Source organism: Heterocephalus glaber, unplaced genomic scaffold (genome assembly GCF_053883595.1).
Source record: "Heterocephalus glaber isolate CG9 unplaced genomic scaffold, H.glaber_assembly_v1.0 deba00001504, whole genome shotgun sequence".
NCBI lineage: Eukaryota > Metazoa > Chordata > Mammalia > Rodentia > Bathyergidae > Heterocephalus > Heterocephalus glaber.
In genome coordinates this window covers 8,359,804-8,376,149 of record NW_028258324.1, presented here as the reverse complement: position 1 = coordinate 8,376,149, position 16,346 = coordinate 8,359,804, and the positions used below count along the sequence as shown (strand labels likewise).

At 36.0% G+C, this 16,346-nt stretch overlaps 1 pseudogene; it reads right to left on the bottom strand.

Annotated features, from left to right (window-relative positions):
* Positions 1–13,082: 13,082 nt before the first annotated feature.
* LOC147825234 (U6 spliceosomal RNA) lies at positions 13,083–13,178 on the bottom strand (annotated as a pseudogene).
* Between the last annotated feature and the right edge of the window lie 3,168 nt (positions 13,179–16,346).

Sequence of the window (16,346 nt, the reverse complement as noted above, 5' to 3'; positions counted from 1 at the left end):
TGGGAATTTTTACCTTTACATAATATATCTTAGTTCTATTTTTTCCCCATTTCCCTGACCTACCTTCAACCCCTCCACCCTCCCTATTTACAAGGTACTCTTTATTTTTAAACCAAAACATATTTGCATTTTGAATCATATTTTTAAGCTGCCTCAAACACAAGTCTGCACAGAACATTTATGACGGTAGATGGCAGGCTCTACCCATAGCCTAGTGGCTGAAATTTCAGAGCAACTTCATGAACACAGTCATATATAGTGTCATGACTAGGATACATGCTGAAGAATACATCATTGGTCAGTTTTTTCATTGTGCAAACATCCTAGGATACACTTACACACACTTAGATGGTCGCTTACTACACATTTAGGCTCCTATGCTGCAAATCTGTTCAGCATGTAGCTATTCTGAATACTGTAGACAATTGTAATGCAGTGGTGAATATTTTTATATATAAACATAGAAAAGGTATAGAAAAATATACTATGTAAGATAAAAATGATGTATGTATATAGGGCACTTACCATAAATGAAGCTTGCTGGATTGCAAGTTGCTCTGGGTGATCATAGATAGGTAAGTGGTGAGTGATAGTGAAGGCCTAGGGCATAACTGTATACTGCTGTATTCTTTACATACACTGTAAACTTAGGCTATACTAAATTTTTCTTCAATAATAAATTAAACTTACCTTACAGTAACTTTTTTATTAGTACATATTTACAGTACGTACTGAGTGTATTCATTGTGGGGAGTTAGTACATGTATTTAACACATTTTACTTTACAAGCTTTTAATTTTAAAAAACTTTTTGACTCATAATACCACTTAAAATACACATTGTGTAGTTATATAAAATGTTTTATTTCTTTATGTTCTTATCCCATAAACCATTTTGTTTTAATAGATCTGGACCTTTAATTTTTCCCCCACAGTAAACAAAACAAACATTTTATCATTATTAACTTTGGTATATCAAACTGAAGTCTAAGAATATGATAAAGTCTGACAGAGAACCATTATGTAGAAAAAGACTGAATTAAAACACACTGTAATTTTTAGGTTTTTTTCTTGTAATTATACATTGACATCTACTTATCTGACAGCAGCACTGCTGAATTTGAGGGTTTTTTCCTCCTTTTTCTAGGAAGAATGCAGAAAGGCAGTATTATCTTTGGAACAAATTAAGAAGATAGTAGAAAATAATAAAAGAATAACTTCTACATATGCATTTTTAAAGGGCAATAAATAAGTATACATTATAGAAACTATACCTCAAATGTGCTTTCTAAAAATGACTTGGGGTATACTGTGTTTTTTATTATTAGACTATAATACAGCGTCACTATTATCTGTTTTGGGAAAAACAGAGCTTAAGGTCTGAGTTTTCTCCTTCACTGGATAGCAAGATATCAAGAGTAAACCTGGAAGGAGGTCAGTCTGTTTAAACCTGGAGAGTTCTGTAGCATATCTGATTACTTGTCCAACACTAGAAGCTTTAACAATTTTCTGGTTAAAAACCAAGACACACACATGCACACGTTAGCCTAGGCCTACACAGGGTTAGGATCCTCAATACAACGGTCTTCCACCTTCATATCTTGTCCCCTAGGAGGTCTTGAGGGAAGTAACATGCGAGAAGAAGTGATCTCCTCTGATATCAACGCTTGTTGGAATTTCTCCTGAAGGATCTGCCAAGGCTCTTCTTGAGCATGTCACTCTTTTCAGAAATTTGTCCATGTTTTTTTTTTAATTATGGCTTTTTTTTGAAGTAGGTAATGTACCATGAACATTCCTCTCCACGAATGAAAACTTTTGGTGTTGGGGGTCTATGTTTTCAGAACTTTTGAGGAGCTTGCTGAGGTCTGCAAAAGTTTCTGCTAAATTCCTCACTGTGAATTTTCTTTGGTTTTTTCCTTCTCCTGCAGTTTCTTTTTCTTGCCTCTTCAGATAAACATTCTCCCTCCAGTTCCAACAACCATTCCTTCATCAATAAGGAAGCACCTGTAGAAGCTCTTCAGTGTCATCATGCCTACACCCAGGTTAAAGTTGTTTGCCATCTCAACTACACTCATGCTGACTTTTGCAACCTCCTTGGCCTGATCAAGTCTTTTGAGATCATGGACAAACATCTTAAGTATTTTCTTACAGATGCCAGGCACATGCTCCTTGGTGACATCATTCCTAGTACATTCCAAGCTATCGATACAGTCACAGGTGTTATCATTCTTCCAGAACTGCATCAAAGTCTTGCTGTCTGCCTCAGTTTGCAGCAATAGCCTGGGCAAAGGTCCTCTTCAGGCAGTGGGCATTAAAAGCTTTTCTAATTGCTCAAACTGGTTGGATCCAAATGAGGTGTTTGAGGAAAGAAATAGTACTTTGATATTTGGATGAAGATAACCAACAAAAGGAAGGTGTGTAGAGCATGATCAACAATAAGCACAATCTTGAAAGGTTATTCTCCAATCAGTACTTACTCATTTCCCTGCATGGCATCTCAAGAAGACATCTTGGAAGAGCTGCTGGTTTATCCATGACTTCTTATTATTCCTGTAGGAATAGTGTGTGTGCACAAAGAGCCTGGGATTCTCACTGTACCAGATCAATTTGTACCCTGCAACACTGCCCCCAAGCAAAGTTGTTATCTTGTCCTTATGAGCCTTGAAATCACTGACTTAGCTTCTTTATGGATGAAAATTCTTGTCAAGCATCCATTTTCAAAATTAGGGGATTTCATCCATATTGACAATTTGGTCTGGCAAGTGATTCTCTACACAATCAACTTATCTAGAGTTTCCCGGGGCCGGGGGTTTAGCTTAGTGGTTCTAGTACCTACCTCACAAGTGCAAGGTCCCAAGTTCGATCTCTGGTACCAAAAAAAAAAAGAGTTTCCCAAAATTCTTTAGCTGCTTTCACATCAGCACTCACAGACTCTCCACTCATATTCACATTATGAAATGAATCATGTTACTTGGAATGCTTAAGCCTTCTAGAATTAAGCACTACATACAACATTATAATTGAGCCCACCTTTTTTTCTGACTATCACAGATTTTTTCTTGTTTTGGCTGTGGTCATCATAGTGCTGAGATGGATATGTGTCTGTTTTTGGTCTGTAATCTGGGTCATTAGAATTTTTCCTTACTGATATAGCCCTTTTCAATTTTTGTTAGTTTCTCTCCCTTCAGTGAAGTAGGTTCCTTAACAGCTTCTGTCAGTTTGTTCTCATTCTTCAAGATGGTAGCTATGGTGGAATGGGACATGCTTGAGAGGTGAGGAGTAAACATCACCGATTTTCTACCTTCATCCTTCTTAGTCACTTTTAATTTTATTTCCTTTACATGGAGTAAAGGAATATTGAAATGAATTAGAAATGGAGACAAACTGTCTTTCCACAGAGTGTAAAAGGAGACATTTGAACTTTCAAATAAAATAAAATGCCTATCTATCTTATAGTTTAAAAATAGCTCTCTGAGACTTAGTGAATAGCAAAATAATACTAGGCAACAGAGACATGACAGGGGGTATCACAATCCCCAACTTGAAACTATAGTACAAAGCCACTGTGATAAAAGCAGCATGGTACTGGCAAAGAAACAGACCCAAGGATCAGTGGAATAGATTAGAAGATACAGAAACAACTTCAGACATACTCAGCTACCTCATCTTTGACAAAGGAGCCAACCATCCTCACTGGAGGAAAGAGCCTCTTTAATAAATGGAGTTGGAAAAACTGGATTTCAACCTGTTAAAGATTAAAACTACACCCCTATCTTTCACTAAGCACTAAACTAAAATCCAAGTGGATTAAAGATCTAAATATTAAAACAGAAACACTAAACTTGGAAGGTAAGTTAGGTAGAACTCTTGAAGACATTGGCATAGGAAAAGACTTTATGAACAAATCCTCAGTAGCATGGGAACTTGCACAAAGAATCAACGACTGGGATCTCATCTTTTTAAAAAGCTTCCGCACTGCAAGAGAAACCACCAACAGAGCTAAGAGACAGCCTACAATGTGGGAAAAATTTTTACCAGCTGTCCCTCAGACAAAGGTTTACTATCTAGAATATATAAAGAACTCAAAAAAATCAGACCCCCCAAATATAAAGACCTGATTCAAAAATGGGCATCTGAAATGAATAGATACTTCTCAGACAAACAAGTAAAAGCAGCAAATAAATATATGAAAAAATGTTCAACATCACTGGTCATTCAAGAGATGCAGATGAAAACAACACTGAGATTCCACCTCACCCCAGAGAATGGCTGCTATCAAGAAATCAACCAATAACAAATATTGGTGGGGTGTGGGGAAAAAGGAACCCTTCTCCATTGTTGGTGGGAGTGCAGACTGGTGCAACCACTGTGGAAATCAATATGGAGTTACCTCAAAAAACTATGATTAGAGGTCCCATTTGACCCAGATATCCCTCTGCTGGGTATCTTTCCAAAAGAATTAAAAGAATCATACCACAGTGATATATACACACCCATGTTTATAGTGGCACAGTTTGCAATAGCTAAAACTTTGAAACAGCCCAAATGCCCATCAACTGGAAACTGGATGAAGTGGAGTACTACTCAGCCATAAAGAATGAGAAACTAGAGACATTTATAGCTAAATGGATGCATATTGAGGGCATACTCTTAAGTGAAATAAATAGGACACACGTGTAAATACCAAATCGTTCCTCTGGTGTGAAAAACTAAAAGTGTAAATAATGTTCAAATGGTATAATTGATAATGTGAAATAGGAAGAAAAGGTTTAAAGAAGCAGGGGAGGTGAGAAAGGTAGGGGAAAGGAAAGAAGGGAAAAGAAAAAATATTAGAGGGCCAGGGATTTAGCTCAGTGGTTCTGCCACCTGCCTCGCAAGCAAAGAGTCCCAAGTTCGATCCTCGGTACCCACTCCCCCAAAAAGAAAGAAAAAATATTAGAAAAGGAGAAAATGAAAACAAAGTCTCTGTAAATAGGGAAGGGTGGAGGGGGTGAAGGGAGGCCTGGGAAATTGGGAAAAAATAAGAACCAAGATACATCAGGTAAAGGTACAAGATCCAAATGATGAATATAACTGTATTGTATACCTAAAATGTACCAATAAACTTAATGAAAAAAAATAGCTCTCTGAAATCAGATCCTGGTAAGGTGGAATGGTGTAGACCAGTGGGGGTGAACTTAGGACACAGAGGGCTGTTTGTATCATTGAGAGCTCTAAAAGGTTCACCATCCCTTGTATAGACAATGCATAGTCTCCCAGGGAAGTAAAATATCCTTTTTATACAAATGTTCCCAAATTTATTCTTCATTCAAAAACTTCTTTTAGGTCTTCTAGTTTCTTTGCTTTTTCAAATAAATGTTAGAATCAGCTTGTATTTACAAAAAAAATCCTTCTTGCCTTTGATGTCACCGTAAATCTATAGTAATTCAATTTGGAAAGCATTTATTTCTTTGTTCTTTCAATTCAAGAACACAAAATATTACTCCATTATTTAGGTCATTATTGATTTTTGTTTTTGTTGTTGTTACCGGGGGTCGAACTCAGGTCCTTGCTCTTGCAAGGCAGGCAGCAGAACCACTGAGCTAAATCCCTGGCCCCATCGTTGATTTCTTTTACCAGTATTTTGTAGTTTTCAACATACATACCTTGTACATGTTGAGATTTAGACTAAAGTAGTTAATTGTTTGAGCTATTGTAATTTGTATTTCTCAGTAGCTAAAAACAAGAATTACCAACAAACCCAAATTTTGATGTGAATTGGGAACAACTGGAATTCACATTCATTGTTAATGGTGGGAACCCAAAAATGGCATAGCCACTCTGAAAAAACTATAATTTCCTATCAAGTTAAACATAGTCATTGTAGGACCCAAACATTTCACTCCTGTAAGTGCTTTAAGAAATGAAAATGTATATCCACACAAAAATCTATACACAAATGTTTTCCATACCCCTTTTCTTTAATTGTCCGTGACTGGAAGTAACACAAATGTCCTTCCATAGATGAATTAGATAAACTGAATGTGATATGTTCATATTATGGAACACTACTCAGCAGTAAAAGTGACAAATTCTTTATACATACAACTTGGATGAGTCTCAAAGACATGCTGGGAGCAAGAAGTCAGTCTCAGAAGGTTCATTGTGTTGTTCCATTTATATGACTCTTGAAAGAGAACAAATTAGTGGTTGTCAGGAATTATAGCAGGGGAGGAGGTGATTATAAAGAGATTTGGGGGGGGTGTTTTGTATTCCATGTATAACAGTGGATACATGGATCTATACATATGTTGCATATATTAAAATTCCCAGAAGAGTACACAAACAGAAAAAGCCAATTTCCCTGAAAATAAAAATCTAAATGATATAACATTCCCTTCAAAAACTCTAGATGAAATGGAGGAGGTTGGAGCCAAATTATTTCTTCTTCCAATTAGAATCATCAACTTTTGCTCAACTCTTTGTCTTATCCACCAAAAAGAGTCATTGAATGGGTCTCAGAAAAAAGTTTCCAATTGATACATGGTTCAATAAAGATAGCTTTATACTCTAAAAAATAAATGGTAATCATTAACTATTATTTGATATTCATTTCTATTTATACAATTGAGACCATTAACTATGTCTACCATATTAAATGAGAAGCTGTCACTGCAATTCTTCAAAAACTAATTAACTCATTTAATAATGGACAGTTTAATCAATGGACACTTAATGACTATTCAGTATAATCTGTGTTCTACCAGCCCACTTATCTAACTTCAATCTGTAACTAAATTTCAGACATTAATTAAATTTCAAAAGACTTGCTCTTTGCAAAGTTACATTTGTATTTTTTGTATCAGATAAGACTGACCAATAAAACAATTTTGAACTGAATCTTTTGTAGTAGTTACTATATTTCTCCATAGTTATTCAAGCACTCATTTTGTTTTATTCATTGTATTTGTTGGTATTTTCTGTTGCTCACATGCACCTAAAAACAGATTTCTCTTTGTATGCATTTAGAGAGTTTTTAAAAGTGCAACTTATATTATTCAGAATGAACTAAATTTAGTGCTGGAAATAGAAGCCAGTTTACAGAAGGACCTTCTGTCACAGAATAGTGACATGACGCAGCAGGTCCCTGCTTTCCAATATCGTATCTTGCAAATGAAAACACGGAATGTGATTACCTATGTGTACTTCATCTCTGATTGCAGGAGCATATGAGGTAAATTATACTAAATAGAATACTAGCTACCACAAGTGCATTAGACTATTTATATATGTTCTCTCACTGAATTTTCACAGAGAAATTATGAAATAAATATCATAAATAGAAATTTTACCTACAAAAACTTGAAATCCTGCAGTTAAATTCCAGCTCTCACACCCTAGACCATGATCTTGCTGCTCTGCTCCAATCAAGATTGCTACCGCTACTTTTCTGTGCCATCTGTTTATCTCACCGATGGTCTCAGCTGTCTCAGGCCGCTAAGCTCTACCCTTAGTGGTAGGAACTTACTGTTATTATCCTGAGAACTTTTGATGGTCACATAATTGATTTATCCAAAATCTTACTGCTGCTTGAATTCAACACCAATCACTTTATTTTTGCTCTAGTTCAATTACTCATTTATTAAGTCAGACTTGGCAACTGAGACTTTGATGCATCCCTTTGATCTCCTTGATATCTCTATCCTTCCTCTTGTGCTTTGTGTCAGCTCCACCGCTCTCTCTCTCTCTCTCTCTCTCTCTCTCTCTCTCTCTCTCTCATCCAACTTGAAACTCACAATCCCTTGACTTTTCTAATACCAAATTCACCTTTTTATATGTTGAAGTCTTTCTTGGTGTGGCTTCTTCTTCCTTTGACTCAAGACCATTAGTCATGTCCATTTCCCACCCCATGTTCCTCTTTCTATTCTTCATTGTTACTTTTCTACTACCCAGCATCCCAGGAATTCTTACTTTATCTTTCTATATCACTAAGTGCTTTCAGGAGGGTTATGAATGGCCAACTGCCAAATCCATCATTCAGGACAATTTTCAATCAGCAGTGTTTTTTTCTGTGTGCTGTCTTTTGCTCATTTTTTCCTAAGTTCTATACCTGCTGGTCTGTAAAGGAAAGCAAAAGAACCACTGTTATGTGTGTTGCCATTTTTTCCTGGTTTGTTATTTTTTTATTCATTAAGTTTATTAGTACATTTTAGTTACACAATATGATGACATTCATCATTGGGAATTTGTACCTTTACCTGATATATCTTGTTTCTTATTTTTTTCCTCAATCTCCTGTCCTCCTGTCAACCCCTCCGCCCCTCCCTATTTACAAAAACTTTGTTTCCGTTTTTTCCTTTTCTCATATTTATTCCTTTCCTTTGTTTCCTTTCCCCTATGCCTCCCACTTCCCCTTCCCCTTTGGACTTTTTCTTCCTATTTAACATTATCTATTATACAAATTAAAAGAATCATTCCACAATGATGTATGTGCACCCATGTTTATAGCAGCACAGTTTGTAATAGCTAAAACTTGGAAACAGTCCAATTGCCTATCGAGTGGAGACTGGATAAAGAATATGTTGGTTTTTTTGTAAAATGGAGTACTACTCAGCCATAAAGAATGAGAAAGTAGAGGCATTTATTGCTAATGGATGCATATTGAGGTCATACTCTTATGTGGAATAAATAGGACACGCATATATAAATACCGAATAGTTTGTCTGGTGTGAGAAACTGAAAGTGTAAATAAGGATCCTGGTTTATCATTTGTCTGTTTATGTTGGTTATGGTATTCTGTTGTCTGCTGTAATTTTAAATACATATGTAGTTTAATTTATTAATCTTATCAATTATAAATTTTAAGATTTAAAAAGGCTTTTGGTACTCCAAAATTGTGTGTAATCTTACACATTTTCTATATATAATTTCATTACAAATATGAATATATGATTCATCTTAAAATTACTTTTTGGTAACATTTATTCATTCAAAGTAGCTAACCTAATCTTTTGGAACTTAATTCTATCTTTTCTTTAGTGAAATACCATCTTTATCATTTATTAATTTTTTATATATATTCAGTGGTATTTTAAAATTTATATTCTTTTCCTCTTATTAGTCTGTCTTTTCATAAACCTGTACAAAACGGATTCAATTCCTGTAGAGTTCCAAAAATCATCAATGTGCTGTGTAAATTTGTTTTATGCCATTATGCCATTAATAGAGAAATAATGGCTTTAATATATATATATATTGCATTTATTTATTTGGATTTTTGAAACAGGGTCTCATTATGTAGTTCAAGCTGGTTTTGAGCTCACTTTGTAGCCCAGGCTGGCCTTGAACTTTTTTTACAGAAAAAACCCACATCTTCTTTATCCAGTCTCCACTTGATAGGCAATTGGACTGTTTCCAAGTTTTAGCTATTACAAACTGTGCTGCTATAAACATGGGTGCACATACATCACTGTGGAATGATTCTTTTAATTTGTATAATAGATAATGTTAAATAGGAAGAAAAGGTCCAAAGGGGAAGGGGAAGTGGGAGGCATGGGGAAAGGAAACAAGGGAAAGGAATAAATATGAGAAAAGGAAAAAACGGAAACAAAGTTTTTGTAAATAGGGAGGGGCGGAGGGGTTGACAGGAGGACAGGAGAATGGGGAAAAAATAAGAATCAAGATATATCAAGAAACTAAGATATAAGCCAGCACATGCCTATAATCCCAGCACCTAGGAAGCTGAGACAGGAGGGTCACTGCATCTCTTGACTTCCCATGAAGAGGCAATATATTATAAGAAGCTTCATCCTTCTTGTTCCTCTGTTCCTTATTTTGGAAAATTGGATGAATGCATTCATTTTTATCACCCATAAGGAGTACATGTTATGTAGTGTGTTAACTATTATTATTAAGATGAGTAAATTAGCATTCCTGTCCTTCCCTGCATTGCCTTTTCCACTCCTTTATCTGCTCTTTTCCCCACTTTGACACACACAAAACTCTTGGTAGCCTTTATCATCTCCTTCATAGTAGTAATCCTTGCATATTTTGTCCACTGGTTGAATCTAAAATTGAAAATAGCAACATGTCATATTCCATTATTATGACTGTGTTAGCACTGTTTATTAGCTTATGATCTCAATGTTTTTATTTTATCTTTTGCTGTGTGCTTTCATCAAGTCGCTGAGATTGTCCATGTTCTGCACACATATTTCATCCATGGTAAGGGATGCTATGTAATTGCTGAAGACATGTGTCCCAGAACCATCTGACTTATCACCTTTGGCCCAGCTGTTGCTCTCTGGGCTGGAGGCCAAGCTGTCATCCTGAGTTTTTACCCTGTTTTTGGATTGCTGTCACTGTTCTTGGCTCTCAAGTTTTTACCTTTCTTGAGCTTTGGCTGGAGAGCATTTTATGTAATTTCTTTAAAGACTGCATATGAAATAAACTTTTGGAATTTTCACATGCCCAAAAGTGGCTTTATTTTACCTTCTCTCTTGATTGAAATTTTTATAGGGTTATACCAAATAGTCTACAATGTTAAGTTTATAATTATTTTTCTCAGAAAGTTGAAGATATAGAATCTAGGGATTCCATTTAAAAATTACATCTTTTTTTTCTTTGTAGGACATATTTTTCCCCTTCTAGAATCTTTTAAGGTATTTTTCATTCCCAAGATGTTCTGAAAATTTCTTGAGAATTTCCAGTTTGATATTTTTTTCTTTAATTTGACTGTGGTCATGGTTACATGAGTGTATACAACTGTCAAAAGTCACCATGGAAAGCATCATGTTGAATTGTGCCATCAAGCAGAAGAAATCCTGGAATGCTTAAAGCCTGTGCTACAGCATTCAACACTAGATTATACCATTGTTTTATGTGTTCATGTGTTTAATGTTCTGATTTTCTTCCACAGCAGGAATCCTTTAAGGCAATGGAAGCTTCTGGCTTTCTGGTGCAGCCTATAAACTCTCTTTCCAGAATAATGTTTTCAAATTTTTAAAATAAAATATGTAGAGTATAAATGAAACAGATAAACTGAAATGTCATTACCAAAGTGTTGAAAAATAAAATAGTAATAGAGGAGTATTTTGATTCTTTATGAACACTTTAAATGAAAGATCCAGTGAGAGTTTTATAGCTACTATAATTTTATAGTACATTATTGATGAGTATAAATGATACTGAGATATTTATAACAACGTAATATGCTGTGAAAATATTTGATTTCTATTAGTAAAAAAAAATCACAAACACTGCCCAAAGTGTAGTTTGAAGATTGGGGGAAATGAAAATATAATTTCTCCCTTTTAAGTTTGCAGACCTCCTGCATTCCTGCATGGAGTGTCATCTACAAATCCCTTAGAGTAGAAGCTCTTCAAGGTATTCAGACTCCCATGTTGTAAAGATGGAGGCAACAGCATTTCCCACCATTAATTCTCCTTCCCAGTATGACTTTGATACTCCCTCACTGAGAGGTGGTGTCTATTTCTCCACTCCTTTTAATGGGGTGACTCTGACCAGCAGAATGTGTTAGCAGGATGCTCTGCCAGTTCTGAGCATAGCCTTTAATTGATCTGTCAATTTCTGCTTCTTTCCTCAAAGAACCATGACACCATGCAAACACAGTGGTATCACCGGAACCACCATGCTGGGAAAGGAACAAGACAAATGGAAGGCCCTGGAGCATGCAATGCCATGTGAAGAGCAAAGGACCTCAAGGATCACTGAGGCACCAGACACCAGAGTGCAGAAGTCATTTTAGAAGTGGATTCCTTCATCCTAGCTGCCCCAGCTGATGCCATATAGTTCACAGATGAACTACCTCTCTATTGTCTTCCACAATTCTCGAGTCATAACACTGTTAGCAAATAAAATGCTTGTCTTAAGTCACTAAATTCTAGGATACTTAATTGAGAAGCAAGAGGCAGGACAGAGTTCTATCTGACTGTGTTGTGCATGTCTTTCACTGACTCCTTCACATTGATTGCTAAGCTGACTGTCATAAAAGAAGGGCTTGGGAGTTGTTGACATTGAATCTTGCATAGCATTTTAGTGTCAGTAAAGAATTACAAGGAGTTATATCAATGGACTCAAAGTATACCATGCAGTAAGGGGACTATGGCTGCGAGCACCTCAGGCTACTACCCAAGACCTCAGGTCAGCCCCAGGATGCTCCCCAAATCCTTACTCTTGAATTGTTCTCCAAGACCCTCAGAGATTATACTCTCTCTAGGAAGGAGTATGAGAGGATTTAGAATGTAAAAATGTGAGTTAAAATGCTGTAACTGTACTGAAAGCAATCTTTGTGCATATGAATCCTTTGACTGGCTCTGAGGCAGACCTCATGGACCATTCTTGTATGGTGGTGGTGAGCAAAGGCTCTGATGTTACTGTGTTGTGATTAAAATCTGCTCAGAGGGCCTGCTACATGACTAGGATATGTGACTTAATTTTGCTATGCCTCACTTCCCACATCTGTGAAATGATAATAAAATGGCATCATTCTTATAGGAATCTAATTGAGGTTTAAGTGAATCGATACTTCTGGAACATTACCTGCCACTATGCTTGCAATTGGTTCAAGCAGAATTGTGGAAAGAATTAAGTTCATGAACTGAGGTACCATTGTCATTTTATAGTCATGTTCTTTGGCTTCTGGAACAAGGTTCTTATTTTTTTTTCCAGGTACTGAGGTTGAAGCACCTTTTGAGGAACTTATAATGAACTTTCAATACTGGTCAGTTACTATTACAGAATTTGGGAGTGACTTTATTGAACAAAAATGAGGAGGAATCTGGTAACTCTTAGGGGGTTTCAGCACAAAATTTTTGATAGGTGAGGCTAAGCAAAGACAGGAATCTTCAACAAACATCTGATTAATTTATGTGTATTAGATTATTAACCTGGATAGTTTAAACACAAAATGTCCTTCATTAAAATTAAGAGTATTAAATCTTTCCTTCACATTCTGTTGCACCTACATAAGAGAAGCCAAGCTTGTGGTTATGTCTGTAATTATAGCAGTTCAAATTAATTAATTAATTAATTAATTTTCAGAGCTTCAGTTTTCCTGACAGTGAAGATTAGTAGAGGGGAAGCAAAAATATGGAAGGCTGTGTGTCATCCTTGCACAGGGCCATGCTAATCTTCTCCGTACCATTCCAATTTTAGTGTATATGCTGCCTAACTGAGCAAGGGGCAGTTCAAATTTAATCAAGAGGATTAGATGTTTTGTGCATGTAGAGCTACTTCCCAAATCTTTTAGTTGTCTGTGAATTTGAAATGGCCAAATAGGAATCTCATTGTTGTGAATACAGTATAAAAAAATCACTTTCAGTAAGCAGTATCAAGCTTGAGATTATCAAAATAAAATATTCCATCTGGGTGGGACTTATGGTTTTAGCAGACATTTTCTTTCAAGGCATTAGGATCACATAAGTGACAGATATTTTGCATAGAAAATAAAATAAGAATGAGATGTGATTTTCTAACTGTGAGAATCTTTCAAAGAACGTTTTCTTATAGGGAGGCAAGGTGGTTAGTGGTTTAAAAACATAGCTCTTGGAAGAAGAAAGCTTGGATTCAGCTCCCATGCCTATTGCCTTCCTACCAGTGAGTGGAGGCAAATTACCTGGTCTCAGTCTTCACGCCTGTAAAATGGAAATGTTGTTACTATTAGTACCTGCCCCACAAGAGTAGTACATACAAAATGCCATAAAATATTTGTTAAATGAACAAAATATGCTAAATTTATCTGTGAACCACAAGGATTTTTCATTAATTGCCTTAACGAATTAAGATTGTTTCAAGTTCAAAAATTCCTACCACTGCGAGTACTTTTCACATTTTAATGGAGAGAAACTTAGAAATTATCTATATTTCTGTAAAATTCTTAAATTATGAAAATAATAATTTCCTAATACTGTATGTTTTTGCTTTAGAACATCACTGCACTAAAAGCATTATAAACTCATTTTTCATCTTTTTCTGTCTGTCAGTCTTTCAGAAGACCAATGGGGGTGATTTTGTGCAGGATAAGCCATCATCCTGGGTAGGCCTTCAGGAGACCAGGAAGAGAATCTGTATAGGCAGAAGGAAGGTGTTGAACAAAGTGATTGTGAGAAAGGGCTCTTCATTTCCATTCTGGAAAACCTGCTTTCTACTCTGACCTTGGGCTGGCTGGACCCTGCTTGAAATTATCCAGTGACTGCAGTGTACCTGTTCACCAGCAGCCTGTTTAATTTTGGAGACATTGCTATGTCAGCATCTTCGAGATCAATGCAACCTGGGCCCAGGAGTGGCAATTATTATTATTTTTTTGTACCAGGTATTGAACTCAGGGCATTGCGCTTGCCAGGAAGGCGCCGTGCCACTGAGCTACATCCCTGGCCCTATAGTTGTAAGAAACAAGCTGAGAGATAGCAAGAGACTGTCAGAAAGATAGCTACCACCTGCATTTAACATTATTGTATTTGAAATTATTCTTGTTAACAAGAAAACAAATCTTTATAAAACCAATATTTTGCTTTAAAAAATTCTGTCTGCAATATCTATCCTCACATTAAATTGGTAATAGCTTAAGCTGGTTCTACTGTAGACTCTGTCTTCATATTTTAATAAATTTTATTTTTTAATCATCCTTTTACAGTGGACCTTGTGCTTAAATCCAGTTTTGTTTTTTTTTTAATAAAAGAATGTTGGGAATGTTATATTCTCTCAGAAACAAATTCTCAAAGTAACAGTTTTAATAAAATCTCTAGTGTTCCTGTTGTTCTACCAAATGAAATTTCCATCATTTTAGTAACAGTTGTTATTTCAAGATATAGTATAAGAAGATTGAAAGGAAAACATACACTTTGAAGCATATACAGATAATTCATGAAAAATGACATCTAATGTTTCTTTTAACAATAAAACTCAGAATAATAATGCTTTGGCTAAGAAGGATAAATTCCTGCCTTTTTTCACTTAATATATTATTTAACGGATACTTATAAAATTTTTACTTTGGGCCAGGTGCTATTCCTTACATATTACCTATAAGAACCCATTTCTTTCTCATACCAATACTCTGAGGTAGGGATTATTGTTATCATGCATATTTTATAAATAAAGAAACTGGGAAATAGAAAAATTAAGTTACTTGTTATGGCTAGAAAGTGGCTGAGCTGGGGTTTGAACATTTTATGCAGTTTGGCTCCAATACCTTATTTCTTTCTGGTTTTTGCATGTATGATTGCCTTAGATGGCTTTCTGTTGCTATAACAAAGTACCTGAGGTAGAGTAATTTACAAAGAAGAGAGTTTAAGAGCTCCCAGTTCTGGAAGTCCAAGAGCATGGTGTCAGCACCTGCTCAGCTTCTGGTGAGGGCCTCCTGGTGTAGAGGCAGCAGGTACATGTGGAGAGACAGAGAGAGGAGAGAGAGGGGAAGAGAGGGAGGGAGAGAGAGAGGAGAGAGGAGGAGAAGAAGGAGGAGGAGGAGAAGGAGGGGGAAGGGGAGAGGGAGGGGGAGGGGAAAGAGGAAGAAGAAGGAGAAGAAGAGGAAAAGAGGAGAGAGACAGAAGGAGGCAGGCTTACTTTATAACAACTCATTGTTATGGTAGCCAATCCAGTCCCACAAGAGTGAGAACTTTCTCTCCAGAGAAAAATATCAGTTCCTTGTAGTGACCTAATCTTTTCTTGCAGGTTCCAATACTTGTCTGCACAGTTACTTTAGGAACCAAGTCTCAACATGCATATTGGTGGGCACAAATCACATCCAAGTCATAGCAATGAAAATGGCTAATGACTTGAGCATAGAGCTAATGGTGTTGAATAAAGTTCTCCATCAGTCACTTCACTAAGAACAGTTACTTTTAACATAGAAGTATTCACCAAAAATTTGCCTTCAAATTTTAATATTTAATTATAGACATAATATATAAAAAGATACTGCCAAATAGAGGAGTGGCAAAAATACATTTTTAAAGGCTGAAGGATAGCTGGGCATGGTGGCACAAGTCTGTAATCCTCGCACTCAGGAGGCTGAGGCAGGAGGATTGCCACAAGTTTGAGGCCAGCCTGGGCTACATAGTGAGTTTCAGACCAGCCTGGACTACACAGTAAGAACCTATCTCAAAAAAAAAAAAAAAAAAAAAGACTGAAGGATAGATATACAAGTTTTATCCCCCCTCATTTTATTTATTTCAAGTATAATTTTCTTTGTACAACTTTTATGAGAGAAATTGAAATAGGAATAAGAGGCAGCAACAAATTGTTTGGAAGATGTAACAACAAAAGATCATGTGTTAAAGTCTGGCTTTACTTTTTTCTGTGATGTACTAAAGTTACTATTTGCAATTGATTTTTTTCAGGGAAGTTATT